At 38.3% G+C, this 13,258-nt stretch overlaps 1 protein-coding gene across 7 annotated transcripts in view; it reads right to left on the bottom strand.

Moving 5' to 3' along the window:
• Positions 1 to 13,056, bottom strand: part of CUL2 (cullin 2) — a 98,629-nt gene extending 85,573 nt beyond the window's left edge. For 2 of the 7 annotated variants that reach the window (XM_073228936.1, XM_037010338.2), the window contains exon 1: positions 12,662 to 12,832. The gene's annotated coding sequence lies outside the window, so the exon portion shown is untranslated. Of the gene's footprint in view, positions 1 to 11,248; positions 11,385 to 12,075; positions 12,222 to 12,377; positions 12,527 to 12,661; positions 12,833 to 12,895 lie in introns of those variants that run through there. The other 5 variants (XM_073228937.1, XM_073228939.1, XM_073228941.1 and 2 more) reach the window with 5 other exon arrangements.
• Positions 13,057 to 13,258: the final 202 nt, after the last annotated feature.

Raw genomic sequence — 13,258 nt, 5'->3', positions numbered from 1 at the left:
ACTTCTAGGAATTTACCCTAAGAAGGCAGCAGCCCAGTTTGAAAAAGACAGATGCACCCCTATGTTTTTCACAGCACTATTTACAATAGCCAAGAAATGGAAGCAATCTAAGTGTCCATCAGTAGATGAATGGATAAAGGAGATGTGGTACATATACACAATGGAATATTATTCAGCCATAAGAAGAAAACAAATCTGACCATTTGCAACAACATGGATGGAGCTAGAGGGTATGATGCTCAGTGAAATAAGCCAGGCGGAGAAAGACAAATACCAAATGATTTCACTTATATGTGTATAAGAACAAAGAAAAACTGAAGGAACAAAAGAGCAGCAGAATCACAGAACCCAAGAATGGACTAACATTTACCAAAGGGAAAGGGACTGGGGAGAATGGGAGGGTAGTGGGGGATAAGGGCAGGGAAGAAGAAAGAGGATACTATGATTAGCATGTATATTGTGGGGGGTTGGGGAAAGGGGAGGGCTGTGCAACATAGAGAAGACAATATCTTGCTACGCTGATGGACAATGACTGTAATGGGGTTTGTGGGGGGGACTTGGTGAAGGGGAGAGCCTAGTAAACATAATGTTCTTCATGTAATTATAGATTAATGATAACAAAAAATAAATAAACAATGCAAGCCACTATGTCATTGTAAATTTTCTAGTAGCCATAAAAAAAAAAAGACATATGTTTATTGTAGCACTATTTACAACAGCCAAGATATGGAAGCAACCTAAGTGTCCACCAGTAGATGAATGGATAAAGATGTGGTATATATACACAAATGGAATATTATTCAGCCATAAAAAGAAAACAAATCCTACCATTTGAACAACATGATGGAGCTGGAGGGTATTATGCTCAGTGAAATAAATCAGGCAGAGAAAGACAAGTACCAAATGATTTCACTCATTTGTGGAGCATTAAGAACAAAGCAAAACTGAAGGAACAAAACAGCAGCAGACTCAGACTCCAAGGAGGAACTAGTGGTTACTAACAGGAAGGGGCTGGAGAGGGTGTGTGAGGAGGGAGGGAAATGGGGATTAAGGGCACTATAATTAGCACTTACACTATAGGTAAGTCATGGGGAAGGCAGTACAGCACAGAGAAGACAAGTAATGACTCTATAGCATCTTACTACGCTGACAGACTCTGACTGCAATGGGAGATGAGGACTTGATAATATGCGTGAATCACAGCTATTTTCTGTATGATACAGAGAATAGACTGGAAGTTGCCAGAGGTAGAGGGTGAAATGCAGAGGATGGTGGGGTGGGAGGACGGCAAAATGGGTAAAGGAGGGTCAAACTTCGTATTGTATGATTCAATTTATATGATATTCTGGAAAAGGAAAAATATAGGGACATAGATCAAATTATTGGTTACAGAGGCTCTGATGAATTGAGGGTGAGAAAATACTCTATCTTGATTGTTGTGGTGGTTACACAACTATATAAACTTGTCAAAATTCAAAGAACTGTGTACCTTTTTTAGGTTGGATTTTACTGCGTGTAAATTATACCTCAATAAACCTGACCCCTCTAACTCAACATGTCCCTCCTTTTCCACTATTCCACATTTCAGTAAATGACTTTCATCATCCACCTAGCTCCTCAAGCTAGGAAGTTTGTTAATCACTCTTCTCTCTTACTCTTCTACAAATCAATTCAATCCATCAATGAGTTCTATCAACTCTATCTTCTAACCATTTCTTGACTCCATCCACTTCTTCCTATTCATACTGACATTTCTCTAATCCAAACCACCTCTCACCTACTGCCATAGCCTCCTAAATGATTTGCCTATATGTTCTTTTGTCCCCTCGGTACATTCCACGTATTAATGGCCAAAGTAAGCTTTCCAAACTGTAAATATTATTAAATCATACCATACCCTCTGCTTAAAATACTTCAAACTTTGCCTTATAATTTTTAGTACATATCAGGTATTTTATTAAGAAAAAATAAAACTTCTCTGTTCTTTCACTTAAGACTCTGACACCTTTCCCATAAAAGTTGGTAAGTATTTTATGAATATTCTGACAACAAAGGTTTTTAAATCAGTTACCAGTTCTAAGAGAGTAGCTAGGTGACCTAAGGTGAAGATAAGAATAAAGAAGCAATCAGGAAAATGATATTAAGAAGCCATCTATATTTGATAGAACTGTTCTAAACTTTGGTTTTTTAAGTTTTTCTCTTCACCATACACATACATTTCACTCCTCTGAAAGTAAAAGCTGACCTGGCCTTAATCTTCTTTCCTTCCTCCTGAAAATCTTAACTCACCACTGAGTTTTAGGTTTCCAACATTGAAAGAGAGCTCCAAAACCACACAGTATTGCCCCCGAAGTATGACGTGTTAACACAGTCTAACAAAATTCCCACCCCAAAAATGTTTTAAAAAACAAAGACACTAGTAATAGCAGAGGTAAAAATGATATAACTTTGCCATCATCAGATGGATTTTAATTTGGAATGATATTGTTCTTCACTTAGACATTTTTCACATAAAGAATTGATTTGGATAATTGCATTTCAGTAGGTAAAAGCAATGACAATATCTCAAAACATCCCATTTTAAGTATAGAACTGAGGTTGGTACATAATTAGATAAATATTTTAAGTATAAACTATTTTAGGAAAATGTATAGTCATCATGTTTAACATATTGGTAATTGTGACTACACCTTAACTACTGCTAAATGTTTTAACAAACCACACTTCAGTTGCCTTCCAAAAGTACACTTTCAGTAATGTCAATGGCCAAACACTTAATATTGTGATTCTTTTTTAGTTAAAAAACAAAACAAAAAATGAATGATGACTTTTTATTTCAGTATTCATCAATACTGAAAATAAAAATTTGGCCATTCCAAAAATTAACAGTATGATATAATACTGGGGCCTAATTTAATTCCAGACAAGCCAATATACCATAACAGTTTTTTAAATGACATTTAGTGGGCTTAGAGCAGGTTATATTCTAAATACACAAATTAAGGAAATAATAACCATTCAATACAGAACATTATTAACTTTGCAGTACTTTCCATTTCCATGAGAACGTTGCCTCTGATACATACTGACCAAAGCAGCTACCATCACTTTATATGAAAATAAGCTCTAAGAATGCATCTAAACATCTTATTGTAACAAATCTTTCATCTGTGTCAAATGTGTAAACCATTAGAGACGAGATATCTCTGCTATTTGGAGGCTCCAGTCCAATGCATTTTGTTGCAGTAAGATCTGACTTATTGAACTTTATGTAATCTACAAATGTCACTTCCATTACATGACTTTCTTACTTAAGAATTTCTAACAGTATGTTTAAAAAAAAGAGAGAAAGAAAGTTGGAGAAACAACAGTAAAGGGAAATACTGTAGTCTTCCATCAATCCCAGTTGGCAAAGTGTATACTACAGGAAAAAAATCTTTAAGTCTCAAAAAAGGGAGAAGGGGACAGTGGGGAGAGGAGTGTATCCGTACAGTTAAGTTATAGGAGGCATTTGCTTCCAAAATAAACCCTCTTGACCAGAACTAAAGACCCCTGTCTCCTCAAGGAACTTGAGAATCTCCCAGACTGAACTTTCAAGTTTTCACATCGCTCTTATCAGCTCAACATTTAATGTCTTTTTCACTTGCTTTCTCACTTTTTCTTTTTTTAATAATCTAGGCAAGAAATTTAAGACACTAGCCTTAGGGAAGAAAAAACACTACTCTCATGTATGTATCTTGCATGAGTTAGAGACTTTAAACTGTTCTGAGTCCCGCATAGGCAAGCAAGATCACTGTGGCATGCGTGCTACATAAAGCTGTGACCACTAGCCTTGTCATAATCAAAACTCTAGGATCACAGTTTTTCCTAGGCCTGATCTTCTATCCAAGTATTAAAAAGGGTTACTCCAATCATCCTTTCTTTGCACTACCCAGTGACTTGTAATATGTTATCCCATTCTTCTGAGAGGTAAATTAAATCACATATATTTAAAAATCTTAGATTTAAATGTTTTCTCACAATTATAAGGCTAACATGCTAAGAACAGTGGCCATTTTCTTTGGTTTTTCTGAGGGTTTTGCTGTCGTTATGGGGTTGCACTGCTTTTACGGAGAAGGAGGAGCACACTCTAACCAGTTTCTAGTGGTTCTTTACTGACTGTATTAAAATGCAGTCTTTGTCTCACCTTCCAATTCTTATCAACTTTATTTATCACTTTTTCTCAACTGGTCCTTTGTTCCAGACAAATTAATCTACTTGCCACTTCTATACAATATATTAATCTGCACTTATGTCCTGGCACTGCTACAGAAGACACACATGAGAGAATAAAAAGAGGTGAAAGAGCTATGGCAGATATGTAGCAACTTTGCCAACCACCTCCCATTTAAAATCCCAAAGACAGCTTTCAGTATGGACAACAACCCTCTTACAATCCCATCCTTTCACTTATGTGTCCCTTGAGGTAAAGAATAAAGACAATCCAACACAATGAGTTACAAAAATAAATGCAACATAATTTGACACCTTTTTTCCCACAGAAGGGACTCTTTGAGTAGGACGTATTCTACCCATTTTTTCCCATCATTATAACAGTGTAGTAGCAAACTTTTATTACCCACATACATTCCAGATACTATACATTAACTCATTAATTTCTTAGGAAGACCCTAGGGTGGCTACTATTATCTCCCTGTTTCAGATGTAGAGATGACACTTGGAAAATCAGGGTTAAATAGACACAACTATTACCTAGCAAACCCAGAACCTGAACCCAGACTCATCTGACTTCATTGTGAAGCTCTTAACCCCACTGCCCTCTGCTGCATTTTTACTATTTGCCACTGCAGAAATCAGCATTGGCTCACAGGAAATGGATGTATGATAAAGCAGTCCTCCAGAAGAATGAGGTTCCACCCAAAAAGTTGAGGATCTTATGGTAGCTCTGGAAGTTTGTTAGATATCAAAACATAAAAGAAAGGAAAAATGAAAAAATCACTGGCCCCTAAAATGAAAAGGCTGTGCATCAGGAAACTAATGCTCTAAACTGGCTCTGTCAATCAATGACAGTGTGATCCTAGGGTAGTTGCTACTGCATTTTCTCCAGCTGCACAACATAAAAATAGTATAAAAAGACAGTATTTGTAAATATACCTCAAGTTTGCTGAACAATGTTGAAATGAGGTTGCATTGTTTTCGACTCTTTTCTGTAACATTTCCATCCATATTTTTGAATCTAATGAAGACCCAAACTGTACTATTGCTGAAATCTTTATGCCTCCACTCTTCCTCATATTTTATTGCCATATTACCTATTAAAAGTCTTTCTCTTTCACTCCATTTTTCTCATAAGCAGCTTATTTAATATTTGTCTGTTTCAGATAGGAAAAAATACAATTCCTTTCATATCATAATGCCACACAATTTCCTTCATCCTTTACTACCTTCTTTGTAACTGCTCTATTTTCAGCCCTCTAACAATTAACTGCCAAGCTAGTCAAAGTTTGGAGATATCTTATCTCTGTAGTGTCAACATAAAGATATCTACTGATACTCCATGTGAAATATACCATCCTTACTTAAACTGAACACAAAAATCCAATCAAAATGGATCAAAGACCTATGCTTAAGAGCTAAAACAAACAACTCTTAGAAGACACAGGGAAAAAGCTTTCTGACACTGGATTTAGCAATGATTTCTTGGATATGATACCAAAAGCAGAGGCAACAAAAGAAAACACAGATAAACTAGTCTTCATCAAAATATAAAACTTTCATGCATCAAAGAACACTATTAAGAGAGTGAAAAGACAACCCAAAGAATGAGAGAGAATATCTGCTATCATATATCTGATAAGAAATTAATATCCAGAGTAAATAACTACCTTAACAACAACAAAAACAATTTAAAAATGGGCAAAGGGCTTGAACAGACATGTCTCCAAAGAAGATACACAAATTGCCAATAAGCACACAGAAAGATGCTCAGGATCACAAATCATTAGGGAAATATAATCCTAAATGAGTTACCACTTCACACCCAGTAAGATGGCTATTATCAAAACAAACAAAAAATGAAAAATAACAAGTGCTGGCAAGGATATGGAGAAATTAGAACCCTTGTGCACTGCTGGTGGGAATGTAAAATGGTGCAGCCACTGTGCAAAACAGCTAAACAGGTCCCCAAAAAGCTAAACATAGAAATACCATGAGTCCAACAACTGCACTTCTAGGTATGTAGCCAAAGGAACTGACAGCAGGAAATGGAAAAGATAGTGCTCCAATGTTCACTGCAGCACTGTTCACAAAAGCTAAAAGGTGGAAACAATTTAAGTGTCATATATATATATATATATATATATATATATATATATATATATATATATATATATATATATATATAACATAGAATAGTATTCAGTCATAAAAAAGGAGTAAGTTCTGATACATGCTATAATATGGATGAACCTTGAAGACATTACATCAAATCAAATAAATCACATGAAAAAGGGCAAAATACCATATAATCCTAAACATTCTGACCTAAAAGAGGCAAATTAGTAAGAACCAAAAGTAGATTAGAGGTCACTAGATGCTGGAAGGAAGGGAACTGGGGAGTTACTGAATAATTGCTGCAGTTTCTATCTGGGGAAATAAAAAAGTTCTGGAAATAGATAGCAGTGATGATTATGAAGGCATGGTTGAGCACAATTACTGCCAATGAACTGTACACTTAAAAATGGTAAAATGGTATTATGCATGTTTACCACATTAAAAATATATACATATAAAAAAAAGGACTGTCTTTAAGTGTTCAAACTTTAGATCACATGGACAACAAAGCTCTAATGCAAGAGAAAGAATCTGAGTATCAGTGCAAAGTGCTCTCTAAAAACTTCAAATTGATGCTTACTAATCAAAATGATACAACTATGAAGAAAAAAATGTCATTGTTTTTGGTTCATATAGACTTTAACCAAATAAAAATTTTTCAAATAGCTTAAAATTCTTCTTAAGGTTAAGGACTACTTAGGGATCTTTTTCTTGTCACATTATTCATCACTTTGGTAATTTCATACTACTTATATGATTAGCATAACCTATTAGACAAGTATGCTCTACTTTTCAATGTCAGAAAATAGCAGTTACAAATAAAGGGGAACCACTAGCATAAAATCCGTAGGGTTTTATTGGAATCATAGTCTATCAGTATGAACTCATGGTTTTGAAAACACACAGAAATAAAACAGATCTAGAAATCACCTTTGTTTATGTATGTACAGATTAGTATGTATGTATGTACAGATACATACATAAACTTCTAGTTATGTCCACTTAGAAGGCCCAGAAGCAATGACATCCTGGTAGCCATGAGCACACATGGCACCCACATCTTGATTTCTAAATACCATTCTCCCCCAGAAGGAACCAGAACTCCTTGGAGAAGTAATTGATTCCAGGACTGTAGTAAAGAAAATAAAAAATTATCCTGGAATATCTTACGGCACCAGAAAATAGGAAGTGCTCGGCTAAAGAAAAGAGTCTGGGGCATATGGAAAAGACAAAGAGCCAACCTGAAAGTCACAGCTGAACAATCTGAGCAGCAAGATAAAATAACAGTATTATATTAGATTGTAAGCTGTAGAGTAAGATAAATGTCTACGACTCAATACTGATATAAACAAATTACTAAATATGGAGAAGGATCAGTTCTTCATTATAGAATAATTCCAATTAATAAACATAGAAGGAAATGAAAAAAATGCAAAATCATCATCAGGCAAACAGCACTATAATAATTGTTACAGGCAAGATTTACCAATGAATGCTGAAATAAGTGGACAAAAATTTGAGAAAACAGGATATCTGCATAGTTTCAACAACTCTCCTCATCATATCTAGTAATCACAAACAAACAGAAAAATAGGAACTTTACATGTGGAGAGATGTGACAGACACGACACAACCAAATGAGAATTAACATCACCTCAAGACATACTGACATCCTATACCCTGTGATACAATGGACTCAACATCATTTCTGCAGTATATTTGCTAAAATATGTAAAACCTCAATCTAACCATGCAACATCAGACAAACCCAAACTGAGAGACATTCCATGAAACAACTGTCCACACTCATCACAAATGTGAAGGCCATGTAAGATGAGAAAAGACTGTCAGAGATAAGAGACCAGGGAGACAGAACAAGTACATGCAGCGTCTGAGCCTAGGCTGCTCAGGAACGAGAACCTAGTAACCTAACCAGGAGCCCAGAAAAAGAACATTAGTGGAAAAACTGGTGAGATTTTAATAAGGTCCATAGTTTTAGTTAGTAATATTGTAACTGGTGAGATTCAAATAAGGTCTGTAGTCTACTTAATAGTATTATATCAATGTTAATTTCCTAGTTTTAATCATTGTGCTCTGGTTCCTTAAGTTGTCAACATTAGGGAAACCTGGATGAAGGGTATACCTGAGCCCTCTGTACCATTTTTGCAACTTCTCTGTAAATCTAAAATTATTCTTAAAAAATTCTGAAAGTCTTTTGTTTAAGTATCCCGTACTTTCTCTCCTTCAGTGGAATTAAAACAAAGTTGAGAAATTCAAGAAATATTTACACAGGGTAAATCCAATAATTTCATTATTTGAAAAGCAACCTACATTGAAATAAGACTTAAGTCTCTGAGTGAACAGATACTTATTAACTTTTCACTATATTCCAGACCTCTACCAGGTGCTAGAGATTATTGGCCTTACAGATGGTAAGAGAAACAAAAATGATAAACTGTCAACCTGACTGGTGAAACAATTCTGACACACAATCAGGCTACCACACAATGAATAAATGACAATAGTAACATCACTTATAATGTTGAAGTATAAATGAAAATCCTTTTTCATTTCACTGCACACATTTCATAGTCAAATGTGTAGTAATTAGTGTCTAATTCTTCAAAAAGTACTATTAAATACTTTCTACCAAAAATTTTATTTCTCCAATCTAGAACTGAGCTGCTTACTTTAATCTCAGGCAAAAAAGAATGAGAGGTAATAACAAAAATAACCACAGAAATCAAACTGACCTAAACAGTTCTTCAATCAAGAACAATCTCAGAAAAAAAACAATTTAAGTATCTGACTAAAGACAGCTAACTGAAAATCAAAATGTCAACCAACACAGAAAGGAGTACAAATTGGTATAGAATGTGAGTCTAGATTTTTAGTTCTTCAAAAAAATGAAGCTTACAGCAACTTAGAAAAAATGTTCCATTTCTTCTCCTCCAGATGACTCAATCAACAAGGTCCAATTGTACCCTGAAAGTTGTGGCAGATGCTACCATCATGATCTTAACACTACTCATGGTCTCAAAAGTTTCAAGAATCAAAGGAACTGCACTATTCTAGTGTCTCCAATAAGTTTTCCCCAAAACAAAGTAGTAACATAGGATGACTCTTAATCTCATTGAAGATAGTAACACAAGGATTATGCTAACATCTGCAATCTAACAGAAACATTACTGTTAAGATGGAAACCAGGCAAAGAGCCAGGTCACTCTAAACAGATACTCTGATTATTAACTGGTTCCTGAGAGAGGACTCAGTCATATATCCCAAGTATCAATAACTTATTATAAATCTCATGATAACATTCCACATTTCTGCTTGTTTTTCAAGATTTAACATTCGGCAGGCAAACGTCTTCATAATATTAAGATTCAGGGGCTGATTCTTTCATCAATTTACTGCCTGTTATGCAATTTATATCAATTTACAACAATTTTCCATCAATTTAACTGATAGTACATCCATGAACACATTGCTTTCAATCATAATCAAATATATTTTTCCAGAAAATAAAGCAAATGGGCAGAAAGGTGGGACACAAAAGAAACAGTGCAAACTTTTGCAAAAAGTCTCACAAAAAGTGACAGCTCTAAAAACAGTTCCACATCTGTAGTGCAGTTCCTTTGATTCTTGAAAACTTAGAAGGCAAGGACCTAAACAGATGTTACACTGCCCAGGGTTTCTTTCTACATTTTCTTTAGGTGGTCTCATCCTGTTTCATAACTTTTAAACTCTATTTAGTACAGTAAAAATTACAAGATGTCAAACTAAGCCAAGTATGCTACCATTGTGCCAAGTGGGGAGAACACATACATATTTGCTCTTATGTGCATATAATGTATCTTTGGAAAGAGATATAAGAAATTGTTGACTTGAAAACTGAATGACATGGGACAAGAACTAGGGGGGATTCTCAATCTATATCCCATCAGACACATTCTAAACTTTGAACCATGAGAGTGGTTTTTATTAAAAACTTAGAGAAACCAACAGATAAAAGCTCAACAGATAAAAACTCCTCAACCCCATCTTTTTCTCCTCACTAGAATTTAAGTCCCATTAAAGCACAGATTTTTGTCTTGTTTTTTCACTATTATATCACCACTGCCTAGTCCACAGCTGGTGCTTGAGAAATATCTGTTGAATGACTCCTTAACTGCTCCCCTAAATTCCAGACTTGTATATCCAATTGCCTACATCTCACTTCCATTCGAACATCTAATAGGTCCCATTGAACATGTCCAATCCAACCTTACCCCCATACAAGTGCTTCCATCACCTCTTCCCCATCTCAATACATGGCATCACCATCCTCCAGATGAAGCTCAAAATCTACAAGTCACATGTCCCAACCAACTGCACTCCCATCCAAACTAGAAGTTCAGTAAGTACCTGTAACTACAAAATACATTTCAAAAATCTTTTTGAATGTCTCTAACATCCAGTCACTGCTTTACTCAAATATGCCACTGCCTCCTCACTGGTTCCCCTGCTCTTCTCTTCTCCAGTCTCTTCCACAGTCAGGTTGCAAATCAGACCTCAGTCACACCTATACAAAAATTCCAATAGCTTTTCCATACACTTTAAGAATAAAAGCCAAACTCTGAATAAGGCCTCACATGACCTGGCCCCTGGCTACCACCAAACCTTTATCTTTGACTGGGATCCACCTTCACTGAGCTTCTTTCAGCTTGCGGAATCCAAGCTTGATACCACCTCTGGGCATTTCCTTTTGCTGTTCCCTCAGACAAAATTACACTTCTCTCAAACTTCCAAAGCCTAAATCCTCAATTTTCAAATACCAGATCACAGATCAGACAAGTCTTTTACTGACCACAGCATCTGAAGGGGTCTTTTTCCAGTCACCACCACAACTCCCTATTTCCTTCAGAGCACTTACAATTCTCTGAAATTATGTTGTCTGTCTCTCCCTCCTTCACCAGAATTTGAAGCTCCAGGAGGGTAAGCATTTCATGTGTTTTAATGTTGTATCCTTAATACCGGGCACATGAACCAGATGCTTAAGCAGTATTTAACTGAAAGGTAAAGCATAATGACTTAAAGGTCCACATTTAATTTAGTGACAGACTGGTGAGGATAAGAGACATGGTAAACTATCTTCACATTTTTAAAACACTGAAAACCTCCAGAGAGGGCAGAGAGTGAAATAAGACTATTTCAAATGCAACTGAACATTCAGATACATAGAAAAGTATTTTTCACACACTACGTGCCTGCACACTGTAGAAATGTTCCCTCTACTTCTAAACAGCATCTAGGAAAAAAACTCAAAACAGTGTGTACATCTGTTATTTAATCTGTGACTCCTGAGGGGTCTTCCAAACACTGTACTTGGGCAGGGGAGGCAAAGTATAACCAATTTGTCCATTTGCCTGTCTTGGAAAGGAACGTGAGTTTCTAAAGGGTAAGGAACAGTCAGTCCTTCTAGTGTTTTTAAATGTCTATTCCATAGTCAGTAGTCAATTAAAATAGTGATTATTTACCATATTTTACTATAAATGTAGGTTTGGGACAGGTTTAGCTCAAAGACTATTATATTGTAAAGTCAGAGTCTACAGCGAATGTTAATACTACATATCTTATTGTTTGAAAATTTAAACTTGTAAGGTACTGCCATTCGACTAGTAATAGTAATCTACGGGGGGAAGGGGAGGATTTAACAATAACAGTCTGCAATTCACAGATGTTTTATTTACATGCACGTACTGGTGGGGAGGTGGGGAACGGTCCAGACTGCCTAGTGTGCGAGTGCTCTAAAGAGTCTAAGGATCTCATTTCACCAGACCCTAAGTGTAGAGACAGGTCTAGCAAGCACGTAGGATCCTCCTCCCCAAGCTATCAATCTTCACTGTCTGCGGAAACAAAAGTGAAAATACTCGTGGTAAGGATGTAAGAGATTAATGCCCCCCCCACCCCCACCCCCCCACACACACTCAACAGACCCAAACACACAAGAGTTGTGTATCGCGTGGGCACGTAAGTGAACAGATAAGTACACGCACTCTCACCTTCCCTCCTTCGAAGGAAAATGGGGCCGAGGGAGGGGCGGCCAGGGCCGGATTGGGAAGGCCCGAAATCCAGTCCAGTGGGTGACCGGGCTGAGGGGCCAGCACTCCGGCGAGCTGGGGCCACTCACAGGACACCACCTGCCCAGGCTGTCCCCCTCCATCCCCGCCCCCTCCCCCTCCTCGCCCGCAACTCCTTTCCTCCGCCCCGGGCCCGCCACCCAGTAACCGGGAAGGGAAGTTTCCCGGCCGCTGCAGCCCGGCTCCCCGACCCTCGGCGGGGTTACCTTCTGCAGAAGCGGGACGGGGACAGGGGGCAAGGGGAGGGGGAGGCAGCCCGAAGGAGTGAAGGACGAAGCCCCCGGCGAGGAAGGTGGGCGGCGGCGGCTGTCAGCTCGCGTTCCCTGCTCACAGCGCTGCCATTACTGTGTGCCGAGGCCGCCTCCCCGGCCGGCCGCCGCCACCCGCCCACAGACACGGGGGTGCAGGCCGGTGGCGCGGAGCCCGCGCCGGGCGCTCACCTGCCGCTGCGGGAAACACAGCGAGGCCCGGCCGCGGGCGGCACAGAGCGGTGGGAGGCGGAAATGGGAGAAGGGGCTGGTTACGGAATTCGCACCACCACGGTCCTCCGCAGCCCCCGGCTTTCTCCGACCTACACCCTCCCGGCTCTGTCTTCTGCCGCGGCCGAATCCCCCCTCAGAATGCAGTGGTACAGGCCGCGTTACGGCAAGCGCAGGAGGCCCGGCTTAGTGCGATTGCGAAGGGCCGCGGAAGCGGGTGATTGCCGGGACTGGCGCCCTGCGGAGCTCGCGGGCAGCCAGGCAGTCATGCTCCTGAATTCAGGAGACTCGGTACCCTCCTTGCCTGGGGACTACTATAACGAT

Source organism: Manis javanica, chromosome 2 (genome assembly GCF_040802235.1).
Source record: "Manis javanica isolate MJ-LG chromosome 2, MJ_LKY, whole genome shotgun sequence".
Lineage (NCBI taxonomy): Eukaryota > Metazoa > Chordata > Mammalia > Pholidota > Manidae > Manis > Manis javanica.
This window is presented reverse-complemented; position numbering and strand designations above follow the sequence as displayed.